General features: G+C 33.8%; 1 protein-coding gene across 1 annotated transcript in view; it reads left to right on the plus strand.

The window, feature by feature from the left end:
- Window positions 1-13,233: 13,233 nt before the first annotated feature.
- LOC140747154 (neuroligin-4, X-linked) overlaps window positions 13,234-24,765 on the plus strand; it is a 114,012-nt gene continuing 102,480 nt past the window's right edge. Inside the window, exon 1 of the mRNA XM_073079429.1 lies at window positions 13,234-13,393. The gene's annotated coding sequence lies outside the window, so the exon portion shown is untranslated. The remainder of the gene's footprint in view (window positions 13,394-24,765) is intronic.

A 24,765-nucleotide genomic window follows, 5' to 3' on the forward strand; every position in this document is an offset into this window, starting at 1 on the left:
CTCGCCATGACGACTCAGATGAAATAAACTGTGCAATCTAAGACACCGTTTGCTGTTACTGTGAGGTGTGATATGAACATTTGAACTCGAAGGCTGCGGAGGTTTATTTGAAACGATTTCTTGATTTGTGGAGTTCGCACTTTATATTTATGACATTACGTTTTTTATTATTTACTTTTAGTATTTTGGTATAAGGAGAACGGTATAAATATATTTTGGATTATATAAAAAGAGCACACAAAACAAAAACAAAACAGTACCTTACATCTCAATAGTAAGTCTGTCAGTCTCAATATTAAAACTGTTACGACACTTATAAATTGAGATTAGGCCTAATAGCAGTAATAGCCCAGTGGATAAAAATTCGGGTCCTCAATCGGAAGATTAAAAGTTCAAACTATGCTGCTACAGTACATGATCTCATCCCTTCAACCTCAACAACGAAGAACTGATTCCTAGAGTCAGTCAACCGTTCAGTTGTGGCTTTACCATAATTACTGCTCACATTTGCATAATCGCACTAGCAATCTCACTTGCACATTAATATCCACAATAATTAAACTACGGTATATCCGGTATACTTTTAAAATCAAAATTTGCTGCTAAATTACATAAACTCATCCCATCACTCTCAATGAGAAAAGATTTATTCTTCAAACCGGTCAACCGTTCAGTACTGGCGTTAACACAATTACTCCGATTCTCTTCTGTTTGCATAATCGCAGTAGGAATCCCACATGTACGGTATCCACGATCATTTAACGATTATTATTAATACAATTTAATGAACTCGGTTAAAATGGCCGTGTTATCGGGAAGCACGGAACGTGAATTAATTTATATTAAACTGCAATATCAGTTGCTCCAATTAAATTTGGCTCAAGCTCCAAAATAATTTAGATGTTGCTACCGTCTGGGCTTCGTGCTGAAATTTGAATGTGCCTGAATGTATTGTTTGGGGATTTTAAATTATTCTCTCATTTGTAAGCACTTTGTGGGCTTAGGGAAATGTTTCGTCCTTTTTTCTCACGTTAAGGTGGGAAAGTTAACATTTATTAATACATAACGAAATATCTGAAAATCGAAATATTTTGAAGAAACCATCCAACTATTTAGCTACTTTATTAATTACTTAATATAATTATAATAAATGAGTACTTATATAGAGATTTTCATGAAATATCTTGTAAAGTATCTGGTTGTTAAAATATCTTTTAAATATTCCGCACAGCGAAATAATACAAACAAGTAAATATTGTAACCACGTCACTTGCCAGTTATATTAATTTTAAATTAACATAATTGCACAATCAATGATTTCAATTAATTTCAATGAGTGGTTTATTAAAAACAAATGTACATATACATACTCGTATAGATATATATACATGTATGTATAAAACAAAGATTCATAAATAAATTTTGTGCCAAGACTTATAATTTATGTGTTAGACCTTTCAATTTTTAAGATGCCAAAAATACACAAACGTATAAAATTAATTTATCCTTAAGATTAATCAATAAACATATTTTAGCTTATGTCGCTACTTATAGATACAAGAATTACTATGAGACTTCATAAAATATAAACAATGTTCCAAGTTATTGTTAGATAATTTTATCTTCCCTTACTTTTATCTTTATTTTCTCGTATCTAGCTACTTACACGCTTACTTTTCTTTTATATTTCATAATCCACATCGCAGCGTGTCTTTATTACACTCGAGTGTTACTCGCTGCATTAACGCGAAGTACTCGTGAAGCTTTCAACAGCGGATATTGTAGGCGTTACACAGATCACGGCAGACATTGCCTTCTGTATGTAAATTTATTACTATTTATATACTTCTACATGTATACATTTAATTATTTGTATATGTATAATCAAGGATCTTATTATTAAAATAGTATTTGTGCTTAAAAAGTGCCTATATTTATTTACGATTATTTTCACGAAGATCCATTTAATGATACATTACAGCTGATGAGCATCAAATTGATGAGTTTTAAATTACTCATAAATTACATTACAATTACATCGCAGTCAAGTTAATCGTTCATTTACCTTAATATTTGTTATATCTGTAATATCTGTAATCCATAATATTGTTACTGATATACACAACAACACAATACACAAAATGTTAAAAGTATGAACAAAATATTACACAGAACAGTCTTTATTACACACTCGAGCGTCGCGGGATAATGGCGTGAAATAATTGCAGAGGAACAGCGAGCGTATAGACTTACAACATTATCATTTTAAATGAAAGAATTAAGTAACATTACAGTTTGAAGCCTTTTTGTACCTTCCGACGGGAATTTAATTATATCCTCGTGTGACATTTTCATTTTGTACGGTTTGGAATTGTATTTTATATACTACAGTAAATGCCAATAATCTAGACGCATGGGCGTGCGTCCACCTACTTCCATTATGAAAACTTTTAGAATGGAAAAAAATGTTCTATAGAATAAACAAAAAGTCTAAATTCTTGAATTTAAACTGTCTTGTTTCAGAGTATTAAGACATTTTGAGTTTACAAAACATTGCAAAGAGATAAAATTACAACCGAACAGTCTTTATTACACACTCAAGCGTCGCGGGATAATGGCGTGAAGTAATCGCAGAGGAACAGCGAGCATATAGACTTACATTATGTTTTAAAAGGACAGAATTGAATGACATACATTACAATTTGAAAGCTTCTCTGCACCTTCCGAGAGGAATTTAATTACAAAATCATATTACATACTTATTTAAGGGTTGTGTTTTTATATCAAGTAAATGACAAAAATAATAGAGAACACAAAATTTGCGAAAAATACTACATAAATAATTGATTTAAGTCCTGTTAAAAAAAAAAACAAAAATCCAAGCAAGCAATTTAAGCATGTTTTAGCATAGTTAATGCTTAAAAGTTTGGATTTACATTTTTTCAGAATATAAACACATTTAGAGATTACAAAACTTTTCAAAGAGAGAAAATACCAACAGAACAGTCTTTATAACACACTCGAGCGTCGCGGGATAATAGCGTGAAGTAATCGCAGAGGAACAGCGAGCATATATACCTACATTATGTTTTAAAAGGACAGAATTTAATGACATACATTACAATTTGAAAGGTTCTCTTTACCTTCCCAGAGACATTTAATTACCTTATCATAATACTCGTACATGTTCTTATTTAGAGATTACATTGCATTTTAATGTCAGGTAAATGACAATAATAATAGAGAATACAAAAATGGCGAAAAGACTACCCAAATAAAAAAATAAGTCCAGTTGAACAACAAGCTAAACTCGCTTAAAGTCTTCCATTTACATCTATGTACTTTCTCCTAGTATATTGAGAAATTTGTACAAAACATTGCAAAGAGATAAAATTACAACCGAACAGTCTTTATTACACACTCAAGCGTCGCGGGATAATGGCGCAAAGTAATGCAGAGGAACAGCGCATGGACTCACAACGTTATGTTTTTAAGGGACAGAATTGAACAACATCCATTACGATGTGAAAACCCTTTTGAAAATTCGGAGTGGAATATAATGATATCCTCATGTTACATACAAATTACAAGGTTTTCAGTTATTATTTTTATGGCGGGTAAATGGAAGTGATAATTAGGATTACAAAAATTATGTTTATGAGGCTAGGGGATTTAATTTTGAGTTTGTTGAACCGCAAAGGCTAACAGAAGGTAGAATAAAGAACGCTTTTTTAAATTCATAGCTTCATAATAGATTTTTTTCTTATGTCGAGGGCGCCATGGAAACAGAAATCTAAATTTATGTATGGCCGGAGGCTGAATCTCAAACCCATTGCGTGTTTCACCGTCATGGTGACCGCTCCACCAAATGGGTTGTCAAAGTGTATATTATTGGCAGGTGAGGCAATATTATTCTTATATTTGCACTTTTTGGTTGTTTAGCCTATTATTCCATTTACGTTTCATTTATAAATGTAAATATTACTCACGGTAAGGAAAGTTGAAAGACAGCATTTAGAGTAATTCTTTAAATGTTTATAGATTGAGCTAGAATTTATTAACGACTATAAACATTACGCTTAAATCATACATCACGACTAAATTATTATTACGGAATATATTTGTTATATTTAAATTCAAATCTCATTTATTCAAAATTGATTCATATAGTATACTTTTTGAAAGTCACCAAACTACCACCGCTTCGGAAGGTGTTTCGCTATGGAGAAGAAGCGGCGCAAAAAACTCCTTACGTGTGCAAATAAGCCCAATAGCCCAGTTAAGTCAGTTTAACATAATCGCAAAATCCAAGAAAATATTACACTTCATTGCACATGCTTAAAGCGAGCTTCTTGATCCAGAAGATATAGTAGTTAAAGTCCTAAATTTTAAAATCCAAGAAAATCCAACTTGAACTCACCAATACGGGTGCTCCGATAACATCTTATTTGTATTCAGTACTCATAATATCGCTTGGAAGCTTATTCTGACTTGGCCTTTAAGTTTACTTGTTCTACTACGAATGAGTAAAAGGCCAAGTCAATAATTTGGTTTTTAACTTTTTAAATCATTGTATTTTTCCTAATAAATCAATTTAAGACATTACATTATTCAGCAATTAGTTTTTATTACTATATTTTACTATATATAGGGAATATTTAATATTTATCAAGGAAAAGCTTTTCTGTTTCTGTCTGTAATGATTATACTTCTGTATGTAATTTTTTGGTGCGAATGGCTTCTAAGATTATAATGATTGTACTTCTGCTACTTGTGTAATTTTTAGATTCTAATGGCTTCTAAGGTACAGGAAATCGAGCTACGAGACACCATTGACATACAACGGCTTTATAACGATTTTTGACTTATAGGCTATAAGAAGACTTATTAAGACATATATCAGACATAAGTATGTTTAGTCTATGGCTCAAATGGCTCAAGTAATAGGTACAACATGTCCTAGCATGATGCTGTAACATTATAATGTTAAGCATATATTTGTCCATTTGATAAGAGTTGTCTATCTGATCCTATCCTTATTCAAATAAGACAAAGCTAGACTAGTAAACGAAATTGCCTAAGCATCATTTGACGAGACAACTTGACATTTGTACTGTAAAAGTTTGGAACCGTTGACATTTCTCTTTATTACACTCATCGGCTTTGATAACGAATTTGTCAAATCAAAACAGCCTGAGCACCTCAAAGTTTCGAAGAAAAATATTTTTTAATACGAAGGGAATAGAGTTCAGTTCAAAAACTTGATGCGTGAGGATGATTTGTATATCCAAAATCCGGAGACTTCATAATTACAAATTAGTTATTGTTTCACAAACACAATGTGTTGATACAATAATGTTATTTGTGTTGTGTTACAATTGTTAAGGTAAAGATAATCGTCATTTTTTCTGCTTTCTTAGGAGGCATTCGTTTGGCCTTTTATAACCGTATTGTTCCTTTATTTTTTTGTAATGTCGGTAACACTAATATTAGTAGTGGACTAAATTAAAAAATCTAGTTCCCTTATCTGCAAATACGTTGCACTATTGGGTTGATATTATTCACATAATAATTCTATTCCTTATAATTCAAGAGCGAGCAATTTCCATTGGGCCATTGATATTGTTAGCTTGTAACAAACATATTATAACCTAGCAATAAGGGTATACAGGTAGTCCCGTCCAAACGTAGTATTTGCTTAAATGTGGTCAGTGCTATTTCTTGTGAAGATTTTTATTTGTTTCCTCTGTTACTTGTAAAATGAACGTATACGACCAGTTATTGCTTATTCTTTAAACGATTTTATTTGAAATGATAAATAAAATTTAACACATTTTGATCATACATAATTCGTTACTTTATTTTCATCACTACAATTCACTTACGGCTTACAAAGAAAAACTTCTCATCTCATTTTTAGTCAGTAACATCAGTAAAACTTTCATCATCGCTTACATAAAAATCCAAAAGGTCTATTTTTAACGATAAATGACGAATCTCTACCACCTCATCTGCAATACCGTATTTAATATGGTTTCTTGAAAATATTCAAATCATTTACACTTAACAGGAACATCACGTGCCGTAGCGGGCAGTAAGATTTTGGGTCGCGCTCCAAAATCTCGCGAAATTGAATGGAGCCCCGGCATGCGGCAAGGGTTCAAATAGGTACCTACTGACACTATTTTCCTAGCGCTTAACGTGGAAGTATTAAAGAAGTTAGGGTTTAAGAATACTTATTTTTGTTTTGACATAATGAATCTGGAGAAATATTATTAAAACAAAAAACCTAATTGCTTACAAGTATAATTTTAAAAATCTCATATTATGTTAAAATGGGTCAAGCTATTTGGGCTGTAGGGTATGTCAAAGAATATACATGCGCTTGAAAAACATTACCCTCTGCAATGCCAATCTTTTTGCAAATTTTAACCAAATTTTTACAATAGAAGATTTGTTCATTCCTTTGCAAGGGTTCTCGGCACTATATGAGTTTAAAAAAAAGTACAAAAGAGTTTTCTTTCCGTTATAACATTTATGTACTTTGATCTTCATGTAAAGCAAAGTGTGTGTGTTTTTTTATAATATTTGAGTAGTGAACGAGCATGCAGTCCACCTGATGGTAAGTGATGGTACTGCCGCCCATGGAAATCTGTAATTAACCCCAGATAGGATTAGATATTCCTACCTGAAGTCGGCCACAGATGCGCCGTTACCCCTGAGGACTAAGCTGGAACGCCTCGGAAAAGTATTACTCCCTTACCACATCCTTCAAAACGGAACACAGCAACGTCTAACACTGCTGTTATTAGGCAGAAATAGGTGTGGCGATGGTGCCGCCGGAGTCGAACCACAAAGGGTTCTACCACCTTCAATACAACAAAGGTTTTATTGCATCCAACACACTTTGGTGAGACCTGAAGCCCCTGTATTATAAGTAGAAAGTTAAGTTGTAATGGAAAAATGATAAATGCTAGTCGAAGGATCTGTTTAGATTATGACCATAATATATACAAAAACTATTCGTTGTAGCTGTAAATAGTAATAAAATCAATCATTGACAACTATTACTGAAATATGAAACAACTATTTATGTGCGTTAAAGGCTGTTATAAATATTATACTCGGAGTCCATGTAAAATATCGACAGCACTGAATATTTAAATATTATTTGGGCACCCGCCCGCGGTTGTGACATCGGATCGATACGGTCTCGATACGGAAATTAGTATGGGAAGCCGGGTGTCCGTAATAATAAACATTATGTACCCTTACCATGAGTTTTCAAAACATCCCACAATTTTACGTTACGTTTACGCAATCCATTATTCTGTTCCGTTTGCTTAATAGACTGAGTAAACGTAACAATAAGTAAGTGTTCAAGTCTTTTTGTCTACCTCACATGTTCGCAAAAAAGAGAGACAAAATATAAAGCGCCATTTGTCAATTTAGACATTTAATGTTACGTTACTGACACTATAGTTCTGATACAAGCAGCTAGGGGCGCTGATTGGAATTTGTATGGACAAATACGTAAACAAATACCAAAACAGTCATATTTGTGAAAACGTAAAAACTCATGGTAAGGGTACTGGACGAAAATATCAAGGTTCTTCAATATTTTCAGAGGTTCTGAGCAATTTTGACAAAGTTACCGCCTGTTAGAATTTCGTATGTAACTTTGCGTTTATACTTATGTCACTTTAAAATCTTTCAACAATCTGTTCAGTTGGGTCTAACAGGTACACTTCTGGACATTACCGGAGCCTCTATACTTTCTGTTTTTGGACAAGTTTTTTATACGTAGTCATTACACTTGTTAGTATAATATTATCTAAGTGGGCGTTGTCTACACTAATATTATAAAGAGGAAAACTTTGTTTGGTTGTGATGAATAGGCTCAAAAACTACTGGACCAATTTTAAAAATTCTTTCACCATTCGAAAGCTACATTATCCACGAGTAATATAGGCTATATTTTACATGAAATATATTTGATAAATAGATTTTGAGGCGATACAAAATTTGCCGGGTCAGTTAGTAATAAATAATTTCGCAGAAAAGTGCGTGATATTGTTTAGGTAGACCTATTAGATCTTTCCTTTCGATATAATGAGAAGGAAGGGAGTACTATAGCTTGATATTATAAAACAATAACCTTATACTCTCAACTCGTACTTATTTTGAAAATTTATAACATATTACATTATTTTTCCTACAGGGATAAAAATATTAGTGAGAGTAATAATGGATAACTTGTATCCCGGAATACTTTAAGATCTTGTAAAAACAATAACAATGGTGAACCCTAAGGAAAATTACATAAATAAAAAAATAAGAGATAGCTTGAGTTACAACAACAATTTATGAATTTACTAACCGCGGGCATAATAATCTCACTTATGTGTACTGTTATACTAAATGAATATAAAATATTATCAGGAAAACTAGTCAGGAAAATATTTAAAAACAACGTTTATAAACTGAGAACATTTTACTTCATAATTTTACTTTACTAAGTTAACAATATAACAAGTAAGCTTAAAAATGATAGATTCGACAACAAAAGTGGCAGAGTAACGTTCTTTACAATAATCAGAAAATAACTACCCAGAAGGCGATCTACAGTGCCTTTTTATACGCCCATTTTTAGTTAATACCCTCATTTGACAATTAAATTTTCGATCTTCTATTGACGTTCCTAACAATATAAATTATTACATATAATTATCTAATATGTACTAGTATATCCGATAACATGAAATTCACAAACTAACAAAATGTATTTCATATATCAACTTTCGATTGAGTACGCCAGCTGCCTACACACTATTTACTCAAGCAAGACAAGTTAGGATCTTTACGTGTGTTGAAATATACAGAATACGCCATAAATTTACGCGTTGCCAATTTTGTATGCCGATGTAGCATACTTTTTGATGGACTTATATTGGACATGCTGTTTACGCCGTTATCCAACGAAATATATTGAGCGCCGACTTCAGAATTACTATACTAAACCAACATTTATTTGAATTATTTTTTACTTTGTATTGACATAGAAGTCGGTTTTATTTTTTTGTTAAAAATGTTTATTAGTGACGGGAGGAAAAAGCTACCACACTCCTTTAGGACAGACATCGGCTCATGTAGAATTTTTACCGCACTTAAACCATCTCGGTGGTCATTTTATCGCTACATTGAGGACTCCCGGATCTCCAACGAAACATAACTGGAATCCTCTGAGCGCGGTGACCAATTCGGGTTGTAATCGCGAAAGGACTTGTATTCTTTCCACATCTTCAAATGACGCTATATAGCCACACATACCGTAAGCCTTCCCTGACTAGCTGGCTGGGCAAAGCCCCCTTCAAATCGCCTCTTATGGCATACGGGCAAGCTCTATTCTGATCCCTAGATACACGGACAAGTGTGGTATACCTTACGCTTACACTACATTGTAACAGCAATGAACTAAGTCACAGTTGCGTTCGCAGCTATAAAACGCGTTTGCTTTCAATATTTTATAGTAATACGTCACGGAATATAAGTCCCAACGTGCTATGTTCGTGTACACAAAAATAAGCCGTAATTCAATTTTCTAAATCCGAGAATTGTATGCTCGAATCCGGCACATTATCACACCTTTCCTTGCTGTCTTTAGTAAATATTTGCGCGTATATTTCTTTTATCTCCGCGAGATATTGTTTTGCTAAAATCAATGCTGTGTTTCGACTTTCTTTTTAGCACAAAATGTCTGTGAAAATTTCAGTAGGTTGTCAGAAAGTGACGGTTTTATTATTCTTTTTGGAGTTATGTGGAGTGAAACAGCATATCTGTACGTTAATATGCTTACAAATTCAGATAATTTGTATTAGGATAAAAAATAAGAGCATTGTACTTAAAAGCATTTTAATGTTATGCTAATAACAATTACATTAGTATCCTGTCGGTACCACATTTTTATTTGTACATCCGATTTTTTTATAAGATTGAAGTTGCAAATGAGAATGCAGTCCACCTGATGTTAAATGACTGTTGCCGCTCATGCACGTCTGTAATCAAACCCAGATAAGATTATATTTCTACCTGCGGTTGGCTATAGACACACTGATGCCTTGGATAAGTATGTTTTACCAAACTGTTCAAAATGCAAAACAGCAACGCCTAATACTACTGTTATTAGGCAGAAATAGGCGTAGCGGTGGCGCCTCTAGAGTTGAACCACAAAGGGTTGTACTACATTTACTGGTGATAATAAGTTCCGTACGATTCTATGTTCTCAGCTACTAAGGACCAAGTATTAAGGGTTGGTTGAAACCGAATAGAAATGTCTCAGTGTTTATTAACAAAACAAAACCCCGCAGAACGCAAATCCGTAACAAAAGTCCGGAAAGCTTTCAAATTACGTTAAGCCTCTTCAAATAAAACGCAAGACAATGCTCATTCGTTTTGTGAAATCTTTTCCTAATTAGACTCTTACAAAATTCCCATGAAATATATTTTTAATATTAAGGCCCGTGGAATTTCTTTGGATACAATTAACAGACATTGATGTCAGACCTTACCCGTTGAGGAAAAAAAATATTTTTTCTATTATACAATTTTGACAGCACCACAGCACGTTTGTGTTGAGATAAATATAAATACGAAAAATATTTTAAGATATTATATAAATCATATAAATTAAAATTATATTTTTATTGATAAATATTTGAAGGTGGTTGAACCCTTTGTGGTTCGACTCCGGCGGTACCACCGCCACACCTATTTCTACCTAATAACAGCAGTGTTAGGAGCTGCTGTGTTCCGGTTTGAAGGGTGTGGTAAGGGAGACAGACTTTTCCGAGGCGTTCCAGCTTAGTCCTCAGGGGTAGCGGCACATCTGTGGCCGATCTCAGGTAGGAATATCTTATCTATCCGGGGTTGATTACAGATGTCCATGGGGTGCAGTTGCCACTTACCATCAGGTGGACAGCATGCTCGTCTGCTCCTCTTATATTACAAAAAAATAGTGTAAACAATCCTTGTAATATTGCTATAGTTTCTTCATCATTTGAATACGTCCTCCAATCTAAATTTCAATGTTATGTCATATTACTGTGTATTAGTTGTTTCAATAAAAAATATTTACAAAATGTCAGATTTTCTATATAATTCTCACGCTATACAAAACAAGCGAGAGGCAAATGCCGCTATTGTATTACAATCTTTATTGAAACAAGTTATACAAACACTTAATCATGTTGTTTATTAGTGGCAAAAAGCTTGAATAATCACCTTCACTGTAGCAGGTATTTCAAATAATTAATTGTTGTGTGCGTTCGGCCCAGTTGTGCGCATGCGTTGACGGATTGAGTAGAGGCTGCATGTTTGTGGTCGGAAACGGGACAATTAGTACAATGAGGATATGACTAAGGCTGGAGTAGGGACAACATATTTTTTATTGCCTACTTTTTTATAGTTTTGTACTGAGTAATCTTTGGTTCGATTGGATTATGTCAACCACACTTCCAGTTTGCTGATCATGTATTTTATTCTGCAAGGAAAAAGGTTATTCATTCATATTATTTACCCATTAGCGATATTTAAACTACACAAAATATCATATTTTTTTGTTACTTAGGAATTAAGCATACAATAATTAATTACTTAAATATGATCTTAAGATTGTGTGAGTGATTTTCGCCACACATGGACATCTGATAAGCCTGAAAAGATGAGATCGGCCTTACCTGAAAACTAAATAGAAACGCAAAAATCATACCAAATTTAATTAAAATTACGCCAAAATTTCTATTGTAATAATACGTGGGCATTTCTCGTCTACAATTTAATCCGGTATACAAGCTGAATAGCGACATAAGTGGCACTTCTGCTATGTTCATACAAAAAACAAAATCTGGAGTATTAAGTAGATTCCCAGAAAAGCGCTTTAAAGTATGCATGTAAAATAAGTTAAAAATAATTTTAGGCGAAAATATAAAACATCGTTAAAACTTTTATACTGAGTTTTCGTGAAAACTATTATACTGAGTTGTGTGTGTGTGTGTGTTGCTGACTTAAAATCGGTACAGTAAAAGTATCGGTACATATAAATATTTTTACTAATGTGGAAATAAGCACTATTAAACAGTAAATAAATGACGCTTTGCATGGTTTCTACACTAGGAATACATGTATGTACACAATTTGGCACTGACAAATAACAAATTTGTAATTGTATAAATTAAACAACAAGTTTAACGAAAATCTAACCCGTAATCGTCTGCAAACCGGTACGCTAAACACTGTCCTTCCCAGAACGCGAAATAGGCTTAGAAAAACAATTAATCCAGGCTCAAAGTTCTATCTTCCTAAATTACAAGTTGGACAACTTAACACAGTTTTATCGAGTTACCACATCATTCCGAAAAATAATAAACCCGTAAATGCGAATTAATTCATAATCACCCTTTTATTTTATTACCAAAACAACAAACATTTTAAATGGTGGAGTTTCAAATAATTAATTGTCGTGTGTGACGTGTGTTGGAGGCCTGTGAACTGCGCATGCGCGCTGGGGCAGCACGAAGCGGGTTGAGTAGGGCTACCTACTAGTGTTTTATATTAGGACAGTTCTTGTTTACATTGAAAATTATTATGTTTGTAAAAATGCTTGAGAAGCATTCCTTCTTGTTCCTTGGAGCGTATTAAATAAGAGAAATTATATCAACATGGAAAATTATACGGAAACATGTATAACATACATATTATTAATTTAAATAATAGATATAATACTTTACTTAAAAACAAAGAATGTAAATGTTATCCAGAATATATCATTTAAATGCGATATTCTGTTCCAAACTTTTATATACTTCACTCTTGACTTCCGCGCCACTATTATTTTATTTTTACGATAGTGGTACTCGTAAATAACATTTTTAAATTCCTTGATAACATTTAAGTGATATTTTAAGTAAGCACTTGCATCTTGGCAACTCTGCTCAGAGAACCAAAAACACAGAGCAATAAAGACTAATTAAAAGCACGCTCCGTGGCTCAATAGTACAGACATGGACACCCTAACTGCAGCCTCCAGCCCGAGAAGGTTCATATTGACCTATACGTATACGAGTACTCTCAGAGCTTTCAGCGTGCGAGCGAGAGACACGATATCACAGTACAAACTTTCATACGTGCGAACGGAACGGATATAGAGAGACACACGGCCGGGCCTACACAGTTCAGTGTGGCCAACGCCGGCGAACGCGACGGCGCGTCCAAATTTTGAATTTTGAATTTGGAATCGGATCGTAGTGTAGTGGTTATACCAGTGGTGATCAAGTTGTACCGTTGTACCATTATAGTGTTGTGAGTGTGATTATTCTCGTTGGGAGTTACATGCAATGTAAGTATGTCGATGTAAAGAGATTGATATGTTTTGGGATAAGGTTAGGAATGGGGTCGATGTCATAAATTGTTTATTTACAGTTCGTTTTCATCTATACAGCATACCCTAGGGTAAATGGGATTTTTAAACGTAAAAAGTGATTAATTTTCGATCTAATTTACATAACTTTTCTAGTACAAGCTGTTACATATTATTTATCGAATCTCCAACAGAAATAGATTATACATATACCTTATTAAACATGTTTTTACAATATTTATATTGAAGGGTCTTAAGTGCACTAATAATATGGATTTTTTTTCTAGAATAGACTGTAAGAGACGAGTGTTTATTATTAATTTATTCGATGCTAAATGCTCAGAAATTATTAAATAATAACGTGAAAGTGACATTAAGAATATTTTATCTATGGTATACTTTGTACTCTATAAGATTTTTAGTAAAGATTTTTTTATAATCTAGAAAATGTCGCAAGTGAAATATCCACAGCTACTAATTTAGGTCACCGTGTCTTCTTCTGTTTTTCTTTTTTCTTAGTAACTGGAGCAGCGTGGTGTAAAATGCTCCACGTACCTAACAGGGCGAGGCAATGATACGTTAATGGGTTGGCACCAGTGTCCAGTTATATGAAAGACTACTACTAATTTATACATAAGGATGGGCAAAGTTTACTATTTTCTTGTGTCATCGTGTGTACTTGAATTACTTGGTGGATTTTTTCATTTACAATGAAAATATGTGAGTTTCCAGCATCTAAAGCATCGAAACACCTTTTATGTCATACTTTTGGGCGCGGATCTTCCCACAAATCTAAAAGTCTGTATACTCTACGCTATTTCAATGCGGATTGATGGAAGCCGGCCGGCGAGGGCCAAACTAAATAAATAATTAAAATTAATGACCCCATTCCATCCACTCCATTATCTATAAGGACACGTAAAAGGTACCAGATTTTATTTATTCAAGAAGAAATTAAAAAAATTTAAAAACTCGTTTGTTCAGGTTAAGTTCATAAGGCAAAAATATTTAAAACATTAACATTAACATAACATTTGTCTTAATGAGTATCTCTTTAACATACCATAGCACAACATAAATCTATACAATATATTTTTAAGGTGGTAGAACCCTTTGTGGTTCGACTCCGGCGGCACCCCCGCCACACCTATATCTGCCTAATAACAGTAGTGTTATGCGCTGCTGTGTTTTTTGAAGGGTGTGGTAAGGGAGACATACTATTCCGAGGCGATCCAGCTTAGTCCTCAGGGGTAGCAGCGCATCTGTGACCGACCTCAGGTAGGAATATCTAATCCTATCTGGGGTTGATTACAGATGTCCGTGGGCGGCAGTAGCCACTTACCATCAGGTGGACTGCATGGTCGTCTGCTACTCCTATATTATATAAAAAAATATATATACAGCGTTACCAAATGATATCATACCAAATCAATGTTTTACAACTGAGCGAGAAAAAATATGTTTATATACCTTTGAATTAATTACTATATTTAAACAGTCACGTTACACAGTGTGAAGTCATTTAAGTAGCCATTTTAATTAAGTACACACTACAATAATTTACTTTGAAATAGGTTTTCTTACTAAGGTTTTGTTTTATGATTGCGATCTTCCGGTTATGACTCTGCCGTTATATTATAACTAGCTAATCCGGCCAACTTTTTGATGTGATTCCCGGGGAAACTTCGGATTAAAAGTGTATAAAATACTCCCATATAGAATGAAAAGTCGTGTAAAAAAGTCAATCCATCTTATTTTTTCAGTTTTTCAGTCACAGATATACAGAAGCTTATTTTTAAATAGCTATAAAACGAAAATAGGTCGACTACGGTTTTTGCTGACTAGCTGACTAATTAGTTTTTAAATTACCGACCAGGGCATTGCCAGCTATTCTAAAAACCTAAAACGTTTGATCATTAGTCGGTTCATCAAATTACTAACCAGGGGGCCCATCTCTAACCCATCTCTAATTCTAATATGTTTGTATTCATGCTATCATAACTTATTAGGGTCCAGTTAGACCAACAACTGGCTCGAGTGCTCGAGTAACTAATCTCCAAATATAATTACTTGTATACCTCCTTTAATCCTGGAACAATTGTAAGCAATCTATCAGATAACTTATACGATATAAGCTAAATACTATTATATTTAGTTAGGGCTGAAGTTTTGGTTTTTTTATAATATAGGAGTAGCAGACGAGCATGCAGTCCACCTGATGGTAAGTGGCTAATGCCACCCATAGACATATGTAATCAACCCCAGATAGGATTAAATATTCCTACCTGAGGTCGGCCACAGATGCGCCGCTTCTCCTGAGGACTAAGCTAGAACGCCTCGGAAAAGTCTGTCTCCATTACCACACCCTTCAAACTGGAACACAGCAGCGCCTAACACTGCTGTTATTATGTAGAAAAAGGTGTGGCGATGGTGCCGCCGGAGTCGAACCACAAAGAGTTCTACCACCTTCATTCATTTGAAGTTTATTTTTAGGTCTGAACGTGAATAACATTACAATTGAAATTTGATTGTGGCTTTTGTTAACAATTTTATGTATCTTGTCAATTGAAGCGTGGAGTTATTAACCATGGTAAAAGTTAAACAAAAATGTCCGAAATAAAGCAAAAGTATTGTTTTATTGGTTGTATAAAGAAACTACAATAACCGTTACTGAATGAATACAAAGTAGTTATTAAATAGGATTACACTAAAAATCCGCGGATGCCACATTAAAACCACACAATAATGCGCTGAGAGATAAAAACTGAATACTCTTGAACTCTGACTTTTATTATTTAGTAATGGTTTACAAATATCAATATTCTCGAATACTACATGGTTTAATCAAAATATTATTCCAAAATTACTTGCAATTTACACTCGGATTAAACTTTATCCATACGCATATCCTCACAAAAACATATTCTCATTTTAAGCTACAATAACGTATTCCGATTAATATTTCAGCTTCGAACAACTGTCACTGCAGAATTCATATTGAAAATCATCATTGTGACATACATATTCCATGACCGTAAATACATATCCATATATTTAAACCCTGAAAAAGGTTCGTTGCATTTCAACTTCCCGAGAGGACAGTTGATTTTACGATTTAAAAATAACCCAGATTACTATCTGGGTCGGAATTTTCACTGGGAAACGAGATTTCCCAGTTTATGGTGATACACGATCGGGCATTAAATTTATTTCTATATTTTTTGCGTGATGCGTTAGTGTGAAAATCTGTGTGTAAGATATTCAAGTAATTTATTGAAAATACAGAAGTCATAAACTAGTGTGTAACCATTCAACATTAGACTACACATCTGCTACGATGGCTACACACATGTATGATATGCAAAGGCATAAGGTTTAGATTTAAAGGAAGAATGTCGTTTTCGCAAAATATTTCTGGACCATAAAACGCAAAATATTTCTGGACCACAAAACGACTTTTCTCGAACATATATCTCTCTCCCAAAATTCCCTATTCGCATTTTATTTTTCTTTTTATGTCGCTTTGATAAATGTCAACGTAATCCGAAATATTATAAGATTTTAGCGGAATCTTTTTAAAAATATTGGTGTAATAAATGTGCACGCAGGCTCTTTGTCATTTATAATAAACCTCACTTACGGTAACAATTCCGTAACTGTCATATTTCTAATGCTGACAATGAAGTAACCATGGCTTGTGTAAATTTTACCACAACAATGACTTCACACTGCATTTATACAGCATAAAAATGTATGTTTTGTAGCCTACGTAGACAAACCATCGAGGTTATTACCACATTTAAAACCAACCATCCTTACTCATAATAAATCATACGTCAACACATACATAATATATCAATCCGCTACGCATTCTACTTTCTACGCCGTGGTACTACGAAACACGTAGCGCTACACCGTAGCGCGTCTACGGATGCGTAGCTGCGCTGTTGGCCTTAGAAAAAAATGTTCAAGAGTCCGTAATTGCACTGGCTCGTACAATTCAAAGCGGAAAACAACAATTAGTGCTCGACCTGTTTCCGCCTCCAAGTAGCGTAGGCTGTTCTTTCTGTTTATGAAAAGTCTGCGGAATTGCAGATACAAGATTTATCCTATATAGAATTTCACGCGACCTGATTAAAGTGGCTTTTGTTGCAACACGATAAAGCATTATTCGATTTAACTGTGCTTGTAACTGGAAATTGTTGTGGTGAATGAACATTAAAATTTTGAGACGTTGCAATTTTGATCTTTTTATTAAAAAAATGTCTTATTTTGACGTTCATTTATATGTTAATCTTCTAGTCTAGTAACATTTAAGTAAAATCAAAGAAATAATCGAGATTTTTTTATTTTGGTGCTAAGAACAATATTAGTATTGAAACAATATTTTCAATCAATTTATGACATAAATACAAACGATTCTGAATCTTTTCATGACCTATGTTAATAAAATTTGATATAAGGTATTCATATATTTTATAATATATAGGATAATACTCGTATGATAAATGTATACAGGCTACAAAACGTACTTCCCAGCTTCATACAACTTTTGATTCGAAAGCGGCTTGATAAGCTTTAAATGTCTGTTTAATTAATCGTGCAATTAATCAATCAATTTGTTTTCATTGCCTATTTACAGGCATTGCCTAATGGATTAAATTGAATTGCTTATGCAGCTGTTCTTTTAGTCATTAATAATAATATGGAGTATATATTTAAATAATATATTTTTGATGAAAGAACATTGAGGTTTTTTATAGTATTCATATGATTTTTCCCCTTTTTAATAAACAGGTTTCAATAATGAAAAGTATTAGATAATGATATCTATTGTTAAATTAGAAAGTGGGTCTTTGGTATAACTGAAATATATTTTTAATAGAATTTAAGTAACTAAAGAGGTAGAAGCTGCAACGCCTTATATAAAAGTGTCTCGCTTCTAGTGTCTATTTATGTTTCAAACCAAAATACTTAAAAATGTTGTTATAAGGCAGAAACATATGTAACGGTGATACACGTGGAGTCGAACTATGATTTTTTCTGCCGTCTATACAAAACTTCAAATACAATTGGAATTTTACAATCAGGAACAGAATTATTTATTAGGCTGAATGACTTAGTAGTATTACCTTTTATTTGAATAGTGTATACATCTTAAACAATTCTAAAGAACAGAGATAATATAAAGTAAATATTACTTATTACTTTTACTAAGTTTTGTACTCAATTTTTTACTTTAAGTTTTGGTTAAGTTAAATAGTACATTTATGTATAGTGATAGTAAGTAAAATGGAATTCTGGAAACTTTGTAGTAATTTAATATTACTTATTATTTAGACTTCAAAAATAGATATCTTAATTATTATCTAAAGACTAACCTTACTGATGTTTTACGTGTAGGCTGGTATCGTGAAATTATATATTCAAAGAGATTCTCAAATATAATCATTACACTTAAGTAGCGTTAAAACATTAATGAAGCATATAAAATAATTAATACAGATTTTACGAGGAATTTAAATTACTTCGAAGAATTTCATACTATGTTAGTTTATATTATTTCAAGGTTTCAAAGTTTATATTATTTATACTTAGTATTTTTTTGTGTTGTGGTTTGATGACCCGTTTGGCGGAGCGGTTACCATACTGGTCTGATGTGCAGTGGGTCCCGGGTTCGATCCCCGTTCAGACAGATTTCTAAATGATGAATTTAGGGTTCTGTTTCTGGATGTGGGCGTTTGTGTACTTGTCTCTGTGTGTGTGCATAGCGCCCACGATACAAGGAATTCTAGTGTGGGGCTGTGAGTGTAGAAAGCGGTTTATTCGGGGTCCAAGATTCAAATCCCAGATATGTTAAAGTAATGTGAATGTCAGAAATTATTTATAATTTGATTAAACTGTGATGAAAGGCATCTTCACTAAACTTGCAAGACTGTTAGTTCTAACTAATTCGAACTTGACTAGTGCGGTATCCACCTAAATCCCTCACTATACAGGAGACTCGTGCCTTTTTTTTTTTTTGTCGAGGGGAAAACCTTCAAAAGGTACCCGACAACGTGGGAGCGACGCCGAGTTATGTGGGATTTTTACCGCTGGGTTGACGACGAAGACTCTTTATAAACGTCATCTTAATTTTGAATTGCTATAACAGGCCACGTTATTTCGCGAACAATCTTAAACGGCTTGGAACACAATTACAGTACGCGAGAACAACGTCAAAACATCAAATAACTTTCGGAGAATATTCCTCGGAAGCGGTGAATAACGTCCTAACTTTCTACAATACCTTGTTCTTTGTGTAATTTGATGCAACAAACTGGCATGCAGCAGAATGATATTAATTGCCGCCCATTTACATAACTGAATTTGTATATTTCATTATATTTTTTTGACTAAAATTATTATATGTCTAACGTACCTGCGGCTTTAACCGCTTTTTATTCAATTATAATACAATATAGCCTGTATGTAATTATATATCACCCCTGAATAATGTAGCTTTCTGAATATGAAAGAATTTTCATGATTGGTTTAGTGTTTCCGAAGATTAGCCCTTACAAACAAACAATCAAAGTTACAAACGTTACCTCTTTATAATATTAGTATAGATAATAGATAATATTAAAGGTGTTAAGTATGAGTGTGGTTTTAAAGGTGGTAGTAACCTTTGTGGTTCGACTTTTAAGTCATCACCGTCACACCTCTATATTGCTGTCCAATAACGTCAATGTTAAACGCAGCTGTTTTCGTTTGAAGGTGTGGTAAGTCAGACATACTTAATACGTAAGAATTATGTTTCTTCCTTATATAATCTCCAAAGACCATTGAGAATTTATTCGGACATTGTGAAAAAGGCTGTAATTAAATAGAAATTTGATAGAAAACTAACCACATGACTAATTTGAAATATCCTATGTAAGCAAGAATTTAATTTATTTGAAAAATATGAAAGTAGTAAAAATATACAAATAAAGTAATTGGTGTTCAAATAAAACTCTTTTATTTCAGTAAGCCTAATTTTCATACAAATAACCGACCAGTTTTTCAAAGTCTAGGGTTAATATTTAGGCAAATATTTGTTTGAATAGCCTGCGGTTATGACTCCAACTCAAAGGGACCGACATTTATCTAGAAATATTTGATGCTCAAAAGCTAAAAATGTGTTTAAAAAGGTTTATATTTTATTACTAGCTTTTGACTAACATTGATATTTTTTGTTGCCTCGGGCAAGGCGTAGCGTTTACATTTGTTTAATAAAATTTATTGGTTTTTATCTGTACGCATCAGTCATATCGTGATACATGTACTAAAAATATTAAAATAAATATTTACGTATTCATTTTAAAATTGCCTCACATCAAGTTCAGCTTTAGGTCGTTTGTCCACCGCACCGTCACCGAGCCGATACCGAGAAAGAGATTATTTTGGAGCCGATTTTAATATGTCGTGACGGCGATAGTGTCTCCACCGAGACCGATATCGTTGGTTTATTTTGTTCCAGCTGCCACGCGTGTGACGGTAGTATATGGACAAGTTCCAACGTGTTTTATATTGCCGGCACATTGGACCGTCAAATTATCGGTGCCGATCTAGCGGTCACGCCGATCTACTCGAAATATCAGCAGCCGGAATGACGGTGCTCGGGTGACGGACGTGCGGTGGACAAGCTACTATAGTAAATGTATGTACGCTACTTCGGCGCTGTCATTAATTGTCGGTATCGGCTCGTTGACAGTTGCGGTGGACAAACAGAGTTAGGGAGGCGCACTCGAACGATAGCGCGTGCGTTGATAACCGCGTTGATAACCGTAGTCATCGGTTGCCGACTGTCGCTAGCGATAACGACAGGCTGCGACAGTCGTCAGCTATTGACGGCGCTCGCAGATGACCAGCCACAGTTTGAGATCATCGACGACGGTCCGTGGCTGTTATTTGCTTTCGTTGACGACCGTTGACTACAATTAACCACAATCAACTACAGTCGGAGGGGCGGTGGCCGCATGTTGTTAGGGTTTGCTGTCGACTGACGACGATGATCGTCGTGGCGGTTTTTCGCTGTTATATTAGAGATCTAGTATGTTCCAATAAACATAGTATCAATATACTAACTTGTATAAAATGGCTAAAGTAACTATTTAGGTACATTTTATTGGACAAACACAGATTTGTGTACACAATTGAATCAAAATATCTACACCTGAATCAAAATGAAGCGAAAACATTTGATGACAATAAGTTTCGTGTAAACATAGATCAAAGAGACTAGAGTAAATACTTAGGATTTTTAGGTAACTATTTAGATTATGTGGCGTTGCGGTAGCGTACTCAAAGAGACCATTCCCTTAGTACTTGATACGGCGTAAAAGGTAAATAAATCGGTCTTCTTTCAAAGTGTCTGCGCGTAATCTTTGAGCCTAGAAAATGGTTGCTTAGTTATATTTCTTACCATCACAATATATATTCATAGGAATACTTTTTGAAGATACTAAAAACCTTCGGAGTTTATTCATAGATGTACGAATATGTTCTAAATATGAGGTTATTTCTTGTGTTTCGACTATGATAGCGTTAATTGCGATGTTTATAGAGCATCTGTGATCGCCTTCAGGTAGCGGTTGGCGGTTATAACCACTTATTCAACAGACTGCGTGCTCCTTAACAAGTAAAAGAGTGGTTAAAGCATACATTTAAACTAAATGAGTTCTAACTTGGTCTAGTAATATTTTAATCGTGGTATCATTTATCGCAGATCAATGACCATAACAGGTCTTTTCTTCAGTCGTTTTTTAATTAACTTAAATATTGTAAATAAATAAGTCAAAGTGTTTTTTGCCTATCGTTAGATTTTTGTAATTATACAGCTTATGTTTGTGATAAAAATAGACATATATTTAGGCCTTTTAAACCCAATATCTAAACCAATATTAATTAAATAAAAGATATTAATGAAAAACACAGACAAATATAATAAATGTTTCAAGTGTTTTATTATTGAAACAAGTTTCTCAAAATTTCTTAAAGCAATGTACCAAATCCTTCAAAGTACTTTGTAAGTATTAATTTGTTTGTAGCGCTATTTGGTTCTAATTGAATAATTTGTCTGGATGAATGGTTCGGAAAAACATCTTTGAACGTATTCAACTTTACCTTTTGAAGTTATTCAGCCGTTCACTCCTTGGTGATGATAAATGAATGGTAAGGATCTGATGAGTTATGAAAGTTTCAGTGGGTACCTAATAGGATTTAAATGATACGAAAATATAAAGAAGATTTTCTCACAATATATCTTACATCTGTAAATAACCCCAGTTTTTCAAGGAATCGCTATAATCTGTTCTAAGTGAAAATGCTACCTGCGACTAAAATATTCCCTATAAGTCTTTGTAATTTCGCTTGTGACCTTGCATATCTTATTGTCTGTGTACTAGTATGAATGCCCTGCTATAGCTATAAGAGCTAAGCTTAACTTAGCTTTGCGCTTGGTCTACAACCGGCCACAGCGTACCCCCTCCAAAGCAAAACAAAGTAGAGCTTATAAGACCCTACTGCTAGTATGAGGCAGAAATATGACACAGTATTTAGAATTGCGATACTGTCTTTCACACCAATTAAATCAGAACTCACGGACTGTATTTTTTCTCTAGAACTTTTAAAATTATAAATAACTCAGCAAATATTTCGTTAATAAGTATTAACTGGAAACTCCGTGCCGCCTACCACTTCGCTGTTAGTAAAATGCTGTTAGCGAAATTTAAGAGAACAATAACACACATAGAACTCGACTACGTCGTGAAAGCTGTAAAGATCTTTGTGGGGTAAGATCTTGTGGCTTCATTCCATTAAAATACAATAGAACTAGATACGAGACAGGTGTACGTCCGCGAGTAAGACGGTGGTTCTAGTAAGAACGGTAAACAGACACTGAATGAAACTACATATTTTTACAAGTTTTTATGAAACTTAGTTAGTCAGTATGTGAGGGTTATCTATGTTATGTAGATATTAGCGTACACGTTTGGTTTAGATGAAAGTTCATAATTTAATAACTAAATCCAATATGTCGGATGCCCTAATATGACGAAAATCAAAATAAACGTCCTCATAAATTTATATTTGTATATATTTATAAATTGTAATCAAGTTATATGGAGTAATATCTTGTTTTCGTCCACTATATTTGTTTCTGTTTAACAGAGGTTTAGTTTTTCATTTTTGTCGAATTTACTTGCAAATAAGTCGAGTTGTTTAAAACCATATTTCATGTTTAAACAACATGATAAGGAATATTGGTATAGACTATTTTCTAAGTTGTACAATACTTTAGGATACTTTTTGCGTTCTTCATCTTCATATTCTTCATCCTACTTTTAACAGCGTTTAACCGTTAATCGCCGGTACCGCTAACTGTGTTGATATAAGACAGACACCCATGCAATGTCTTGTATTTTTTGGTCGTTGTCGAGAGTACTTGAGCCGTCTCTGTATTTTGTCAGAGCGTGTTTTTATTAGTAGAATAGTGCTCGCGGCTCCGTCTAGAAAATTCTTTTATTTTTTAGAGACGCTTGTTTTTGGAGCTTCCAAAGCCTGGATTTACAATTGTATTGTTTGCCAGCTACCACAGTTTTTGTTTTTTGACCAGGAACCCAATTTTTTTGGCATATTAGCAGAGATTTTATATTAAGTTTCATAAAATTTCTGAATCTTAAAATTTATAACGCTTCCATATTTATAGCCTTAAAGATTGTGTCTCGTTTGTTATATACATAAAAGTAGCAAACTAGCATGCAGTCCAGCTGATGGTAAGTGGCTACTGGCATCCATGGCCATGTGTGATCAAGTCTAGGCAACATAAGAGTCTTTTATAAGGTTGGCCACAGATTTGTTGCTACCCTTGATCTTAAAGTATCTCTCGTTTAATGCACCCGCCAAACTATACCGCAGCAGTGCTTAATACTGCTGCTATTGAGCAGCAATACGTGTGGCGGTGTTGCCTCTGGAGTTAGACCAGTAAGGATTTTACCATGTTCACACACTAGTTGATTAATATCACGTTATCCAAAATCACATAATTGCAAAGACGTTCATACGGAAAGACTTGTCAAATAAACTACAATGCTCCAGGAAACACTTAAAAAGTATGACTTTGCGACTTGGCTCCGCTCACGTTGTAATTTCGTGCCTTTGTTCCAGCTTTATTTGTTGACAAGCGTTAAGGATTAATTTCGGAGTTTATTCTCTATACTTATTTAGTTTTTACAAAGTTGTGTGCATTTTTTTTACAATCTATTTTTTTATATTAATGGACAGAAATCTTTATAATGAAAGGCATTATGTCCGCGATTATTGAT

Source organism: Epargyreus clarus, unplaced genomic scaffold (assembly GCF_041222505.1).
Source record: "Epargyreus clarus isolate Ecla_fem2 unplaced genomic scaffold, WU_Ecla_fem_2.2 ptg000014l, whole genome shotgun sequence".
NCBI lineage: Eukaryota > Metazoa > Arthropoda > Insecta > Lepidoptera > Hesperiidae > Epargyreus > Epargyreus clarus.